Here is a 17934-nt window from a genome sequence, read left to right as displayed (position 1 = left end):
GGTGGAGCGCACATGTCCATGAACTCTTGGCGCATGGAACGAAAAATTCCAAAAGTCATAATAAACGTTGAATAAACTGGTCAAACTCAGTTGAAAATCCATCTTTATGGTGTTTTTCTCATATGTATCCAATAACGTCCAAATGGGGGGGTAACTCGTCGTGTCTACCTAACGCATTGCAGAAAAAATATGGTGCTCTCTGGTGCGCAGCAAAATACGCCAATATGGCGGACCTGTCACTTCAAAAGTCTCATTCGGTCTCACATCAAGCTAGACACCCCATTCAACATTCTACTGCCTGTTGACATCTAGTGGAAGACGTATGAAGTGCATACAGATCCATAAATAAGGCAATTGAATAGGCAAGGCCTTACACAGACACCCATTTTCAGAATTTTCACTTCCTGTTGGACGTTTGCTGCCAAATTAGTTCTGTTTTACTCACAGATATAATTCAAACAGTTTTAGAAACTTCATGTTTTCTATCCAATATAATAATAAATACATATCGTATGATCTAGAACAGAGTACGAGCCGTTTAATTTGGGCACGATTTTTTCCCAAAGTGAAAACAGCGCCCCCTAAAACCCGGATCCGGAGCACCCCCACCACCCCCCACTGAGTAGCATAGCTAGCATAGCGTCACAAGTAGATAGTAGCATCTAAATATCATTAATCACAAGTCCAAGACACCAGATGAAAGATACAGATCTTGTGAATAAAGCCACCATTTCAGATTTTTAAAATGTTTTACAGGGAAGACAAAATATGTAAATCTATTAGCTAAACACGTTAGCAAAATACACAATTTCTTTGTCCACCATTTTTTTCTCACCAGTAGCTATCACCAATTCGGCTAAACTAAGATATTGATAGCCAATAACCTATAAAAAACCTCATCAGATGACAGTCTGATAACATATTTATGGTATAGGATAGGTTTGTTAGAAAAAAGTGCATATTTCAGGTAGAAATCACAGGTTTACAATTGCACCGACCATCACCACAACGACCAGAATTACTATAGAGAGCAACGTGTATGACCAATTTACTCTTAATAAAACATTTCATAAGAATAGACAAAGCATAGCAATGGAAAGACCCAGATCTTGTGATTCCAGACAATATTTCAGATTTTCTAAGCGTTTTACAGCGAAAACACAATAAATCGATAAGTTAGCATACCACATGTGAAAACGTTACCAGAGCATCGATTCAAGCCAAAGAGAGCTATAACGTAATAATCGCCAAAATATATTAATTTTTTCACTAACCTTCTCAGAATTCTTCCGTGACACTCCTGTAACATCATTTTACAACATACATATACAGTTTGTTCGAAAATGTGCATATTTAGCCATACAAAACCGTGGTTACACAATGAAAATACTAGGAAATCAAGCCTCAAAATGTCGGACGTCATCTTTCAGAGTGATCTAGTTTAATTGAAAGCTAATCATATACTTGACTAAAAAATACAGGGTTGACAGGAATCGAAAGACAAATTAGTTCTTAATGCAATCGCTGATTTACATTTCTAAAATTATCCTTACTTTCTTATACAGCGTTCGCCAAGTGAAGCGATAACAAACAAAATGGCGGATTATGCGTTTAAAATATTTAGACAGAACAACGATTTATCATATTAAATATTCCTTACTATGAGGTGATTTTCCATCAGATTCTTGGGCAATGTATCCTTTCTTGGTCTAATCTTCTTTTGGTCGATAGAGTCCTCTGTCCTTCGAAATATCCACTAACGATCGAACGGGACCCCGAAACGTGCCCAAACATTCAGAGTGCACGACAAAGAAATTCCTCAAAATCGCACTAAACGGATATAAATTGCTATAAAACCGTTCAAATTAACTACATTATGATGTTTTTAACAACTATAACGACTAAAAACATGACCGGATAAATATCACTGTGTAAACAACCATTTGGAAGGAGGCAGGTCTGATGTCCATTTTGCGCAAGACGCATGCAGGAAGAGAGCGGTACTTCAACGTTTTCGTGTTTTATAGTGGCTCTGATTGCGCAATCGAATCCATTCAAAGCGTGATGACGTACTGACACCCAGAGGAAGACGTAGGCAGTGTCGGTTTCTCCATAGCATCTACTGGCACCTTAAAACCGATCCAGATCAGGGGTAAAAATTTCTGAAATCTGACTCCCTGTCAGGAAAAGTGCTGTAGAAGTAGTTCTGTACCACTCAGAGACAAAATTCCAACGGCTATAGAAACTAGAAAGTGTTTTCTATCCAATAAAACAATAATATGCATATTGTACGATCAAAATTGAGCACGAGGCAGTTTAATTTGGAGACCAAAAAATGCTAATGCGGAACAGCACCCCCTATAGTTGCAAGAAGTTAACAAGAGGTTTAAGAGACTTGTGTTGTCTATTGTTTGACACTAGATGAAAATCAGATCAAATTTTATTACCAATTTATGCAGAAATCCATGTGTTTCCAAAGGGTTCACATACTTTTACTTGCCACTGTAGATGAAAACATTTACCAGCCACTGTGGCAGGTAGAAGAAAAAATCTGCCAGCCACTCAGATTTCTTACCAGGAAAAACGGTGCACAATTGGCCCAGTGTCGTTCAGGTTAGACTTTTTTCCACTGTAGGCAGTCATTGTAAATAAGAATTTGATCTTAACTTACTTGCCTAGTTAAATAAAGGTTAAATAAAAATATCCTTGAGCTGTTTCTACAACTTGATTGGAGTCCACCTGTGGTAAATTCAATTGATTGGACATGAATTGGAAAGGCACACACCTGTCTATATAAGGTCCCACAGTTGACAGTGCATGTCAGAGCAAAAACCAAGCCATGAGGTRGAAGGAATTGTCCGTAAAGCACCGAGAAAGGATTGTGTCGAGGCACAGATCTGGTGAAGGGTACCAAAAAATGTCAGCAGCATTGAAGGTCCAAGAACACAGTGGCCACCATRATGCTTAAATGGAAGAAGTTTGGTACCACCAAGTTTGGTACCGCCTGTCCAAACTGAGCAATCGGGGGAGAAGGGACTTGGTCAGAGGAGGTGACCAAGAACCCGATGGTCACTCTGACAGAGCTGATGGGAGATGGGAGAACCTCTCAGAAGGACAACCATCTCTGCAGCACTCCACCAATCAGGCCTTTTATGTTAGAGTTAGCCAGACGGAAGCCACTCCTCAGTAAAAGGCACGACAGAGTTTGCCAAAAAAGCCCCTCAAGGACTCTCAGACCATTAGAAACAATATTCTCTGTTCTGATGAAACCAAGATTGAACTCTTTAGACTGAATGCCAAGCGTCACACCTGGAGGACTTGGCACCATCCCTACGGTGAAGCATAGTGGTTGTACCATCATCCTGTTGGGATGTTTTTCAGAGGCAGGGACTGGGAGACTAGTCAGGATCGAGGGACAGATGAACGGAGCAATGTACAGAGAGATCCTTAATGAAAACCTGCTCCAGACTGCTCAGGACCTCAGACTGGGGCAAAGGTTCACCTTCCAACTTGACAATGACTCTAAGCACACAGCCAAGACAATGCAGGAGTGGCTTCGGGACTAGTCTCTGAGTGGCCCCGCCAGAGCCTGGACTTGAACATGATCAAACATCTCTAGAGAGACCTGAAAATAGCTGTGCAGTGACGCTCCCCATCCAACCTGACAGAGCTTGAGAGGATCTGCAGAGAAGAATGGGAGAAACTGCCCAAATACATGTGTGCCAAGCTTGTAGCGTCATACCCAAGACGACTCGAAGCTGTAATAGCTGCCAAAGGTGCTATTAACAAAGTACTGATTAAAGGGTCTGAATACTTATGTAAATGTCATATTTCTGTTTATATTTTCAATAAATGTGAAACATTTCTACATCTGTTTTTGCTATGTCATTCTGGGGTATTGTGTGTAGTTTGATGAGGGGGAAAAACAATTTACTCCATTTTAGAATAAGGCTGTAACGTAACAAAATGTGGAAAAAGTCAAGGGGTCTGAATACTTTCCGAATTAGCGATTTGCTCAATGCAATGTAATTGTTGTGACCTGAATCTTTTAACGAATGCACTTTATGTTCAAATAAATAATTTTGATACAATAGTAAAACGGATAAACAGTTCTATAACTGAACATCAAGAATCAACAATGTGCCTGCCCTGTCAAAAAATGCTGAATGATTTTGCTTATTTATTATTCTAGTTCAGGGCTGTAACGCTGATTTCTTTTTTTTAAGGAGTACATAAGTTGATATTTTGGAGTACACAACTAAATAGAGGAGCACAGTGAAATTATTTAAGTGTTTTAATGTTCTGGATACTGTCACGACATCCGCCGAAGTCYGTCCCTCTCCTTGTTCGGGCGGCGTTCGATGGTCGACGTCACCGGCTTTCTAGCCATCGCCGATCCATTTTTCATTTTCCATTTGTTATGTCTTTGTTTTCTACAAACCTGGTTTCTATTCCCCAATTACATGTTCATTATTTAACCRTCTGTTTCCCCCATGTTTGTGTGCATGTTTGTTTATAATGTTCAGGTCGTTACTTGTTGGCTGGWATTGTTTGCCGGGTTTGTTATTACGCCCGTTATTTACGAGTGACCGGTAATTTCACGCACCTTTAGTATTTGTTTTATACTGTTGCTGTTCGTGGAATAAATTATCTTGTACACTCATCTCTGCTCTCCTGCGCCTGATTCCATGCACCAGTTACCCACAGCCTGACAGATACAGCCCTTAGCCTTGGTAATATACCACAAACCCCAGATGTGCCTTATTGCCTATTAAAAACTGCTTATAAACATAATTAGAACAGTAAACAAGTAATTTMATGTCATACCCGTTGTAAATATTGTCTGATATACCACGGCTTTCAGCCAATCAGCATCCAGGACCCAAACTACTCAGTTTATTAGGTAGCCTAGACTACCACAAGCTTCCCATTCTCCATGGATTCCTCTCTACAWTTTACATGGCTTAGGTCACCAGTCATAGCACAAAAAAAACCTTGCGCTCTTCCGAAGGGTTTCATAGTTGGTGCGTTTCAGTTAGCTACTACTGTACTTAACAAAAATATAAATGCAACATGTAAAGTGTTTGTCTCATGTTCCATGAGCTGAAATAAAAGATCCCAGAAATGTTTCATACGCACTGTCACGTTCCTGACCTGTTTTCTGTTGTTTTTGTATGTCGGTCAGGGCGTGAGTGTATGTCGGTCAGGGCGTGAGTGTGGGTGGGCATTCTATGTTATGTGTTTCTATGTTGGTTAATGGGTGACCTGATATGGTTCTCAATTAGAGGCAGGTGGTTTTCATCTCCTCTGATTGAGAACCATATTAAGGTAGGTGGTTTCACATTGTTTGGTGTGGGTGGTTGTTTCCTGTGTCTGTGTCTGTATCTGTATGCACCACACGGGACTGTTTCGTGTTTTCGTTCGTTCGTTGTGGTCTGTTCCTGTTTCATGCGTTCTTCGGTTTTATGTAAGTTCTTATGTTCAGGTCAGTCTACGTCGTTTGTTGTTTTGTATCAATTCAAGAGTTTTTCGTCTTCGTCTGGTTTTGTTAAATAAATTACTATGTCCTATCACAATGCTGCGCCTTGGTCCAATCTCTCACCACAAGARGACCYTTACACGCACAAAAAGTTTATTTCTCTTAAATGGTGTGCATAAATATGTTTGCATCCCTGTTTCTCCTTTGCCAAGGTAATCAATCCACCTGACAGGTGTGGCACATCAAAAAGCTAATTAAACAGCATGATCATGTTGTTGAGATGCTGAGATGTCTCAAGTCCAACCGTCCTCACAACCACAGACTACGTGTAACAACGCCAGCCCAGAACCTCCACATCCGGCTTCTTCACCTGCGGGTTCGTCTGATACCAGCCACCCGAATAGCTGATAGAACTGAGGAGTATTTCTGTCTGTAATAAAGTACRTTTTCTTTGGAAAAACTAATTCTGACTGGCTGGGCCTATGCCCTCCCAGGCCTGGCTGCGCCTCTGCCTATTCATGTGAAATCCATAGATTAGGGCCTAATGAATTCATTTCAATTGATTGATTTTATAATATGAATTGTAACTCAGGAAAATAGTTGAAATTGTTGCTTGCTGTGTTTATATTGTTGTTCAGTATGTAATGTCTCCTCCAGGCTCCAGAGGCGGGGGTAGGGGGGGGCGTTGCTGTGGTCTTTTCCCAAGTGGTGGGAACCTCCCCACCACTTGGGAAAAGTTTGTGCTTTTCACTTTGAAAAAAATGCATTTGATTTAACATTGACAGTTGCTCCTCATTCATGGTTTTTCTGAGAGCTGAAGTAGGCCTATTAGGGATGTGCATCTTTCCCTTTCAAGATGATTCAACACGTATCTAGATACATGGGCTCTGATTTGATACAGACACAATACATTTTAGTTTGAAACGATTTGGTGCGATTCGGTTGATTAGAGAACGAATCAATGTACKMTACCTGTCAAAAGTTTGGACACACCTACTCATTCCAGGGTTTTTCAGATATTTTTACTATTTTCTACATTGTTGAATAATAGTGAAGACATCAGAACTATGAAATAACACATGGAATCATGTAGTAACCAAAAAAGTCTTAAAACAAATCAYAYTATGTTATATTTGAGATTCTTCAAAGTAGTCACCCTTTGCCTTGATGACAGCTTTGCACACTCTTGGCATTCTCTTAACCAGCTTCATGAGGTTGTCACCTGGAATGCYTTTCAATTAAAAGATGTGCCTTGTTATTAAAAGTTAATTTGTGGAATTTCTTTCCTTCCTAATGTTGTGACAAGATAAGGGGCGGTATACAGAAGATAGCCCTATTTGGTAAAAGACCAAGTCCATATTATGGCAAAAACAGCTCAAATAAGCAGAGAGAAATGACAGTTTATTATTACTTTAAGACATAAATGTCAGTCAATCTGGACAATTTTAAGAACTGAACATTTCTTCAAGAGCAGTTGCGAAAACCATCAAGCGCTATGATGAAACTGGCTCTCATGAGGACCACCACAAGCAAGGAAGACCCAGAGTTACCTCTGCTGCAGAGGCTAAGTTCATTAGAGTTATACCAGCCTCAGAAATGGCAGCCCAAATAAATGCTTCACAGAGTTCAAGTAACAGCCACATCACAACATCAACTGTTCAGAGGAGACTGCATGAATCAGGCCTTCGTGGTCGAATTTCTGTAAAGAAACCACTACTAAAGGACACCAATAAGAAAAAGAGACTTGCTTGGGCCAAGAAACACGCGCAATGGACATTAGACCGGTGGAAATCGGTCATTTGGTCTGATGAGTCCATGTTTGAGATTTTTGGTTCCAACCGCCGTGCCTTTGTGAGACGCAGAGTAGGTAAACGGATGATCTCCGCATGTGTGGTTCCCACCGTAAAGCATGGAGGAGGTGGTGTGATGGTGTGGGGTTGCTTTGCTGGTGACAATGTCAGTGATTTACTTAGAATTCAAGTTCCACTTAACCAGCATGACTACCACAGCATTCTGCAGCGATACGCCATCCCATTTGGTTTGCGCTTAGTGGGACTATAAAACAAGTTTCAGCAGGACAATGACCCAACACACCTCCTGCATCAGATGATCTGGCCTCCACAATCTCCTGACCGCAACCCAATTGAGATGGTTTGGGATGAGTTGGACCTAAGAGTGAAGGAAAAGTAGCCAACAAGTGCTTAGCATATGTGTGCAAAGCTGTCATCAAGGCAAAGTGTGTCTACTTTGAAGAATCTAAAATCTAAATTATATTTTGATTTGCTTAACACTTTTTTGGTTAGTACATGATTCCATATGTTATTTAATAAATTTCACTATTATTCTAAAATGGAGAAACTAGTAAAAAAAATATATTAGAAAACTCAATGAGTAGGTGTGTCCAAACTTTTGACTTGTAAGGTAGCTGAGCTGAGACATAAGGGAGACCCCACCACCACTATCCGATTTCTTTGTCCACCCACTTTGGTTCTGAAATCACCAACACCCACTAATTAACTTGTCATTTTTGCAGATTAACTGTTTTAGCTGGTAATGTATCAATATTTATTGTTTACAAATTAGGTATGTATATGTAACGTATATGTATATATAAACCAACATTTGGATTTGACCTCCATCTCAAAATCAAATATTTTTACCATTTGGAAGTTTTTGTGGAGTGATCTTCTACTCTTGCTTTGGCCATGCAGTGTGCCCCGCAAAAGTGATTGATGTTCTCGTTATGAAATTATCAACTTTACCTTGTATACCTAAAAATGACCATACACTGATTGTTTAAAGCAAAACTACCAAAACTATTGCGGATGGAGAACCTGAACAATCAATATAAAACCCTGTTCAGCAGGTATAGCCAGATGAGTTATAGGTATAGCCAGTATCTCTGGTAACTTTCTTTAATTCCAGTAAAACACCATTTTCAACAGTGCATAGATAACAATAGCCTAGAAAATTACACATGTTGTCACTCAACTAATAAAGCCTATTATCACCCAAGCCATTTTAAAATGCTGAAGGTTCTGCACAGATGTGCAGGATCAGGAACAGGCCACCTTACCTCGCTTTTGTCAGTGTGCGAAGCTGGCCACAGTGCGCAGTTGACTAGGCTACTGACATTTAACTGCAACCAGCAGGTTGAGGAGTGGTCTGTAGTGGATTCAGGCCCAGTCCTGGCTGTTCTGCTGCTGTAGGCAGCCCTCCTCCTATTATACCCGAGCAAAACTAGAATAGTCCCAGTAAGCAAAATGACGTTGAAAAGATGACTAACATATATTTTCCCCAGACGTTGAAGTTAAGTTCATTGTAGTTTCTGAATGAAAGGTGAAAATATGTATTTTCCGGATATTGAATCTACATATTTTCCGTTTGTTTAAATCAAGTACATTTTCGGTTTAAAACATGTAAATTATAGACATCTATGTTTGGACTAAATCAAAGCCTGTCCAGACTGGACCAAATATGTGATTGGTTCAGATTTGGTCCAATTTTTTTTTTTCAAAAGACGTCGGCGTTGGTACATGCTTACTGGGGTGTAGCCTACAGTGTCTGCTGCAATGGAACTTTATGAAAGCCAATCCATGTGGTAGGCCTACCATTTGTAAGACAGGCAGTTGCATTGGATTTATTAGTCCTGATTCCTGTGACTAATCAATTTGGCTAAGGATCGGATTCTTTATTACATTTTTGACTGAAACGACATACCCAAATCTATCTGCCTGTAGCTCAGGAGCTGAAGCAAGGATATGCATATTATTGATACCATTTGAAAGGAAACACTTTGAAGTTTGTGGAAATGTGAAATTAATGTAGGATAATATAACACATTAGATCTGGTAAAAGATAATACAAAGAAAAAAACATGCGTTTTCTGTTTTTTGGGGGGTTCAATCATCTTTCAAATGCAAGAGAAAGGTCACAATGTACTATTCCAGGTTAGAAGCAATTTAGATTTTAGCACTAGATGGCAGCAGCGTATGTGCAAAGTTTAGACTGATCCAATGAACCATTAGATTTCGTTCAAAATGTTGTATCAAGACTGCCAAATGTTCCTAATTGGTTTATTAATACAAACAACAGCATGGTATTCTCAAACAACAGCATGGTATTCTTTCACTTTAATAGCTACGGTAAATTGGACAGTGCAGTTAGATTAACAAGAATTTAAGCTTTCTGCCCATTTCAGATATGTCTATGTCCTGGGAAATTGTCTTGTTACTTGCATCCTGTAGCACAAACTCCAAAAAGTTCTGGGACACTGTAAAGTCCATGGAGAATAAGAGCACCTCCTCCCAGCTGCCCACTGCACTGAGGTTAGGAAACACTGTCACCACTGATAAATCTACGATAACTGAGAATTTCAATAAGCGCTTTTCTACGGCTAGCCATGCTTTCCACCTGGCTTCCCCTACCCCAGTCAACAGCCCCGCACCCCCCACAGCACCCCCCACAGCAACTTGCCCAAGCCTTCCCCATTTCTCCTTCACCCAAATCCAGATAGCTGATGTTCTGAAAGAGTTGCAAAATCTGGACCCCTACAAATTAGCCAGGCTAGACAATCTGGACCCTCTCTTTCTAAAATGATCCGCCGAAATTGTTGCAACCCCTATTACTAGCCTGTTCAACCTCTCTTTCGTATCGTCTGAGATTCCCAAAGATTGGAAAGCTGCCACGGTCATCCCCCTCTTCAAAGGGGGACCCAAACTGCTGCATACCTATATCTATCCTACCCTGCCTTTCTAAGGTCTTCGAAAGCCAAGTTAACAAACAGATCAGAAACCATTTTGATTCCCACCGTACCTTCTCCGCTATACAATCTGGTTTCCGAGCTGGTCATGGGTGCACCTCAGCCACGCTCAAGGTCCAAAACGATATCATAACCACCATCGATAAGAGACAATACTGTGCAGCTGTATTTAATCTTTCTGGACAAGGCTTTCGACTCTGTCAATCACCACATTCTTATCGGCAGACTCAACAGCCTTGGTTTCTCAAATGACTGCCTCGCCTGGTTCACCAACTACTTTTCAGACAGAGTTCAGTGTGTCAAATCGGAGGGCCTGTTGTCCGGACCTCTGGCAGTCTCTATGGGGGTGCCACAGGGTTCAATTCTCGGGCCGTCTCTCTTCTCTGTATACATCAATGATGTCGCTCTTGCTGCTGGTGATTCTCTGATCCACCTCTACGCAGACGACACCATTCTGTATACTTCTGGCCCTTTGGACACCGTGTTAACAAACCTCCAGACAAGCTTCAATGCCATACAACTCTCCTTCCGTGGCCTCCAACTGCTCTTAAATGAAAGTTAAACTAAATGCATGCTCTTCAACCGATCGCTGCCCGCACGTTCCCGCCTGTCCAGCATCACTACTCTGGACAGTTCTGACTTAGAATATGTGGACAACTACAAATACCCACAGGGGGGACACCAATCCTGTAGAGGTTTTAAGCTATGAATATCAGCTACCCAACTTTATCAGGAGTTATCCTGAGCATATTTGCAATGAGAATCAATGTGTTACACTGCGTGAAATGCAGAAGTATTTTATTTTTTGCTATGATCAACCAGTCCAAAATTGACAGATAAATTGACTTGAAACCACTGATCATAACAATTTAGCCCATGAGATGGGATATGGTGTTTGTTAACATGTCAACACATGTGTGACTCATTTCAGGAAAAGTCTCTACTTTACGGGAGAGCCATTTTAACTTATTTTTACCTTTGTTTAACTTGGCAAGTCAGTTAAGAACAAATTCTTATTTACAGTGACAGCCTAACCCAGCAACTCTGGGCCAATTGTGCACCGCCCTATGGGGCTCCCAATCACAGCCAGATGTGATGCACCCTGGATTTGAACCAGACCCTGTAGAGACACCTCTTTCACTGAGATGCAGTGTCTTAGACAGCTGCGCCACTCAGGATCTTCAACATTTTTTGGCAGAAATGCCTTCTGGAACATGTAAACTTTCATAACAAACTTGTATGTCATCTGTAAATATGAATACAATTGTTAAATTACGAGCCTAGTTGGTTTAGCCACAGGAAAAGCCAGCAATCTTCCCACAAGCCAATATTGACTGAGATAATGAATGGAATGGACATGCCGAGAGATGAGTACGAATTGGTCTGCCATACTGAGCTGGTCAGTATGTGTAGGTAATCATTTCTAACGCAGCTTCTTTTTAAAGATATCACCTGGTAGAACTGCATAAGTGTTTCTCTCCACTTTCTGGAGAACCGAGTTTTGAAATCAGTGGAACTAGAGTATAATAGCTAAGAAGAAGGAGAAAATGCTGGCGTTTGATTGCAAATATGCAGAGGGAGTCGAAAAGAGAATACAAAGAAGGCTGATTACATCTTCAAACTAAGGCCAAACACTGCATCCATGACAGACAGGGGGAAGCGTTCATCCATGTACACAGGCAAGATAGTCTAGCTAGCTGCATTTTCAGATATTACACGTTTCAAATTTTGTCAGAAAGATGTTTTTATTTCAAGTTAAAGTGTACTGTTAGCTCGATAGCTAATGTTAGCTGGCTGGTACCTAGCGAAAGTTATGTGTATGATCTGTGTATTAATATTATTAATATCTCATAGCCATTTGCTTTGCTAGTTTTTAACCTAATTTAGCTAGCTAACATTGAACCTGGTCCTGCAGATTCATGCAGGAAAGTAATGTTATGAGTTGGGATTATATTTCATTATTTAGCTAGCTAGCTACATGTCTAAACAAGAGACTCTTGTTTAGACAACTATTTCAATAGAACGTTTTGATGTCACTGCGACAGGTGTTGATACACGTAGCTGGTAAATTCGCTCTGGCAATCTACTCCAATATCTGAGCACTCTCGTCTGAGTGTGCCAGAGTGCAGAATAACTGACAAATTTACGAACGCTCAACACCCATTAAAAATGGCCGGTGTCGGTAAACGCTGGTAAAAAACAATTAAATTGTTGCCAGCTGCACAGTTGCAGTCACCAATGCTCTGGATAACATAAAAACAGCCTGAACAGCTCTGCTAGGGTGAGTAAAATGGTCAGAGTGAGCTGTTCTCTCATTTGTTAGCCAGTTAGCTTAGGTGCTTGACTGATGTTGTTAAGTCAGAACGCTCAGATCAACCCGACTCTTCGTCCATGTGCGCTCTGAACGCTCCGAGAGTGAAACACACTGAGTGGGGCTAAAGCTTAAAAGTTTGTTAATGGTGCTGAATGGGTGTACACAAAGAAGAGCTCCCCAGTATGTACCAAGGGCCAGTTTCTCATAAATGAGATTGCAAGTTTATCAACTTTCAAAGCAGAATTACTTTCCTATTGTTCTTCAACTGCAGTGTATGATATACCATTTTCTAGCTCTGCGTCTCTACTTTTATCCAATGAAAAAAACACAATTTCAAATGTTGCTACATAAGACCGAATCGAGGTGGTCGGTAAAAATGTTTCTTTGATTGGCCACCATTTAGGTCAGGCTATTTGACCGAAGTAAAGTGCATTATGAAAAAGCTGTCTATCTCATTATTAGCTTGTAAGCTACAGAAAAGGCTACATAGCCTACTCTTTCTACCAAAGATTATCTGCTACATGATTTACAGTGCCTTCGGGAAGTATTCAGACCACTTGACTTTTTCCACTTTGTTCCACTTTGTTAGGTTACAGCCTTATTCTAAAATGTATTAAATTGTTTTCCCCCCTCATCAATCTACTCACAATACACCATAATGACAAAGGAGAAACAGGTTTTCAGAATTCTTTGCTAATTCATAAAAAAAACGGAAATATCACATTTACATAAGTATTCAGACCCTTTGTTGACATACCTTTGGCAGCGATTACAGCCTTGAGTCTTCTTGGGTATGATGCTACAAGCTTGGCATACCTGTATTAGGGGAGTTTCTCCCATTCTTCTCTGCAGACCCTCTCAAACTCTGTCAGGTTGGATGGGGAGCGTTGCTGCACAGCTATTTTCAGGTCCCTCCAGAGACGTTCGATCGGGCTCTGGCTGGGCCACTCAAGGACATTCAGAGACTTGTCCCGAAGCTACTCCTGCGTTGTCTTAGTTATGTGCTTAGGGTCATTGTCCTGTTGGAAGGTGAACCTTCACCCCAGTCTGAGGTCCTGAGCGCTCTGGAGCAGGTTTTCAAGAAGGATCTCTCTGTACTTTGCTCTGTTCATCTTTGCCACAATCTTGACCAGTCTCCCAGTCCCTGCCGCTGAAAAACATCCCCACAGTGTGATGCTGTCACCACCATGCCTCACCGTAGAGATGGTGCCAGGTTTCCTCCAGACGTGATGCTTGGTATTCAGGCCAAAAAGTTAAATCTAGGTTTCATCAGACCAGAGAATCTTGTTTCTCATGGTCTGAGAGTCTTTAGGTGCCTTTTGGCAAACTCCAAGTGGGCTGTCATGTGCATTTTACTGTGGAGTGGCTTCTGTCTGGTCACTCTACCATAAAAGCCTAATTGGTGGAGTACTGTAGAGATGGTTGTCCTTCTGGAAGGTTCTCCCATCTTCACAGAGGAACTCTAGAGCTATGTCCGAGTGACCATCGGGTTCTTGGTCACCTCCCTGACCAAGACCCTTCTCCACCGATTGCTCAGTTTGGCTGGTCGGCCAGCTCTAGGAAAAGTCTTGGTAGTTTCAAACTTCTTCCATTTAAGAATGATGGAGGCCACTGTGTTCTTGGGGACCTTCAATGTTGCAGAAATTATTTTTCCCTTCCCCAGATCTGTGCCTCAACACAATCCTGTCTCGGAGCTATACTGACAATTCCTTCGAACTCATGGCTTGGTTTTTGCTCTGACATGCACTGTCAACAGTGGGACCTTATATATACAAGTGTGCAGCTTTCCAAATCATGTCCAATCAATTGAATTTACCACAGGTGGACTTCAGTCAAGTTGTAGAAACATCTCAAGGATGATCCATGGAAACAGGATGCACCTGAGCTCAATTTTGAGTCTCATAGCAAAGGTTCTGAAAACGTATGTAAATAAGTTATTTCTGTTTTTTAATACATTAGCAAAAATGTCTAGTGCTGCAGCGATGTGTCTCTTCAACAGCACCCTCGATTTGGAGGCGGCTTATGGTAGAGAAATGAGCATTCAATTTACTGGCAACAGCTCTGATGGACATTCCTTCAGTCAGCATGCCAATTTCACGCTCCCTCAAAACTTGAGACATCTGTGGCATTGTGTTGTGTGGCATTGTGTTGTGCTGTTAATCAGCTTCAGGTGGATGGATTATATTMGCAAAGGAGAAATGCTCACTAAAAGGGATGTAAACACATTTCTGCACAAAATTTGAGCGAAATATGCTTTTTGTGCATATGAAACATTTCTGGGATCTTTTATTTAAGCTCATGAAACATGGGACCAACACTTTACATGTTCCATTTATATATTTTTCCAGTATAGTTCATACCTATTTTATGTCAATGCAAAAGAGTCACACTATTATATTAGATAGTTGAACCTCTATACTCACTTGTTGGGGTGATAGCACAGCTATGAAGTTTGTCATTATTGAGGCTCCTCCCTGCTAATATTGCTGTGAGCAGATTTTTCATCAGAACTCTTTTCCTGATTCAAATTCTGGTTATTTTAACACCTCTATCTTTCTGTTCCATTGACATTCCAGCAACACCTTCCTCTCATCGTTCCAGTAACACCTTCCTCTCAATCAGGGCGCTGGGTAGCCTAGTGGTTAGAGTGTTGGGCCAGTAACCAAAAGCTTGCTAGATTAAATCCCTGAGCGGACAAGGTAAATATCTGTCGTTCTGCTCCTGAACAAGGCAGTTAACCCACTGTTCCTAGGCTTTCATTGTAAATAAGAATGTGCTCTTAACTGACTTGCCTAGTTAAATAAAGGTACAAAAATGTTTTATCTCACCCTGGTTTGACCACGAGCCACTGGGAGCAACTGACATACAGAAGAGTGCGCTTTAATTCTAAAGAGAATAGGAGGGTGGTTATCTCAATGCAGGTTGTGCATCCCCTCACTGGCTCCTGCACACACAGAGACAGTAAATGCTGTTGTAACTGTTTTCTATGACTCCTCTCTCTTTTCCCTTTGTTTGGATTTGTGCTGAGAGAGAGAACAGAGAGAGAGAGAGAGCGCTGGCCACTTTGGTTTGAATAGAGCTCAGCCTGGAGCTGGAGCGTGACGTCACACACCCTGCCTCTCAGGTTTCAGCAGCATTTTTACTCCAGGCTGCAGCCACACCACATGGTACGTGGGCAGGGAGCAAGGCTCCAGGCATCTTGACAGCTGTGACACTTTATTTCCTCGCGAGCTCTGTGCCATCATAGTGCACTTCACAGGAGACGCTTCATAGCAACGAACTATCTTTCCACTTGTTATATTTTTCCTTTAACTCTTCTACACTGCTGTTTCTCTCCTGCGACCAACAACTGATGTTCCGTTGTTCTGCTCCGCATCTGGATAAGGGTTTAGAAGATTCCTCTTCGCTAATAGATTACCCACTTACCGAAGATATTATTGCACCACCTGTCTGGATTTTTGTGTGGAAGCTTTTCATTGTAAGTAGATGTATCATTTTTCAATGCTGGTTTGGCTATTTATGGCGCTGTTTGTGTTTGCATTCGATAGGAATAGCACATTCGCGTAATTGTGTGTGTGATAGACGTAAGATGCGAGTTCATTATGTAATAGCGATTTTGATGTTGTCATTTTCACGCATTGGCAGTGTCATACTTGATGAAAGTTAAGATACCTTAATAGAAAATTACTCAAGTAAAAGTGAAAGTCACCCAGTAAAATACTATTTGAGTGAAAGTTTWAAAGTATTTGGTTATAGATAAACGTAAGTATCGAACGTAAAAGTAAAAGTATTAATCATTTCAAATGATTATATTATATATATTAAGCAATATAAGGCATTTATATGATTATGTTTTATTTACGGATCGCCAGGGGCACACTCCAACACAGACATCATTTACAAATTAAGCATTTGTGTTTAGTTAGTCCGCCGGATCAGAGGGAAAATGGATGACCAGGGATGTTCTCTTGATAAGTGTGTGAATTGGACCATTTTCTGTCCTGTATTCAAACTGTAACGATTACTTTTGGGTGTCAGGGAAAATGTATGGAGTAAAAAGTACATTATTTTATTTAGGAATGTAGTGAAGTAGAAGTTGTTAAAAATATAAATTGTAAAGTAAAGTACAGATGCCCCCAAAAAACGATGTTTTCTCTCTGTCTAAAGGCGAATATAAGAAAACACTCCAGACCTCTGCAGGTTTGAAAACCTGTTATCTTTGTTTGCGTAGAGTTTGCATTATGTTTTGTCGATGTGTTGAGTGTTGTTCAACTCTTGATGTCAGTTGCAAAATGTGTTTAGTCCATTGGTGAATGGTTGTGACTGTTGCTTCTACATTTTGTTTGTATTTTATTACCTAGGGATGTCATTATTGTGTCTCAAATACAAATTAGCAAAGCTGTTATTGCTGTGCCATTGTCAACATTTTCGACCTACAGTGTATTGATGGATAGAGCATATGTTTTCAAGAGCTCTTGGAATACAGGGAAAAGTTACTTTTTCCAGACTGCATTCCAAAGCTTTATGACCTAATCATGTTTTCTTTTGTTTTTCTCTGTGAAAAGCAGGAAGATGTCAGTTATTTACTGTCCATTTGGCCATAATTGCAGCGTTAGTTTCCCACCCACTCTCTCTATCTATGCCTCAGATCAATGACCTGAAAAGGGCTTCTGTAATAGTATGGCTGCACCCTCTGTCAATTCAATTCAAGGGGCTTTATTGGCATGGGAAACATATGTTACCATTGCCAAAGCAAGTGAAGTAGATAATGAACAAAAGTGAGAAAAATAATAAATAAAGACATTTCAAATGTCAGTTGTGGACAAAAGTTTTGAGAATGATACAAATATACATTTTCACAAAGTTTGCTGCTTCAGTGTCTTTAGATATTTTTGTCAGATGTTACTATGGAATACTGAAGTATAATTACAAGTGTTTCATAAGTGTCAAAGACTTTTATTGACAATTACATGAAGTTGATGCAAAGAGTCAATATTTGCAGTTTTGACCCTTCTTTTTCAAGACCTCTGCAATCTGCCCTGGTTTGCTGTCAATTAACTACTGGGCCACATCCTGACTGATGGCAGCCCATTCTTGCATAATCAATGCTTGGAGTTTGTCAGAATTTGTGGGTTTTAGTTTGTCCACCCGCCTCTTTAAGGATTCACCACAAGTTCTCAATGGGATTAAGGTCTGGGGAGTTTCCTGGCCATGGACCCAAAATATCGATGTTTTGTTCCCCCTCGCCACTTAGTTATCACTTTTGCCTTATGGCAAGGTTCTCCATCATGCTGGAAAAAGCATTGTTTGTCACCAAACTGTTCCTGGATGGTTGGGAGAAGTTGCTCTTGGAGGATGTGTTGGTACCATTCTTTATGC

General features: G+C 40.7%; 1 protein-coding gene across 7 annotated transcripts in view; it reads left to right on the top strand.

Moving 5' to 3' along the window:
* Nucleotides 1–15715: 15715 nt before the first annotated feature.
* Nucleotides 15716–17934, top strand: part of LOC112068459 (pleckstrin homology domain-containing family A member 5) — a 131562-nt gene continuing 129343 nt past the window's right edge. For all 7 annotated transcript variants that reach the window (XM_070438162.1, XM_024135624.2, XM_024135626.2 and 4 more), the window contains exon 1: nt 15716–16033. The gene's annotated coding sequence lies outside the window, so the exon portion shown is untranslated. The remainder of the gene's footprint in view (nt 16034–17934) is intronic.

This window comes from Salvelinus sp. IW2-2015, unplaced genomic scaffold (assembly GCF_002910315.2).
Source record: "Salvelinus sp. IW2-2015 unplaced genomic scaffold, ASM291031v2 Un_scaffold534, whole genome shotgun sequence".
Taxonomy (NCBI): domain Eukaryota; kingdom Metazoa; phylum Chordata; class Actinopteri; order Salmoniformes; family Salmonidae; genus Salvelinus; species Salvelinus sp. IW2-2015.
Note: the sequence above shows the minus strand (reverse complement) of the source record. Positions and strands in the feature narration are given on the sequence as shown.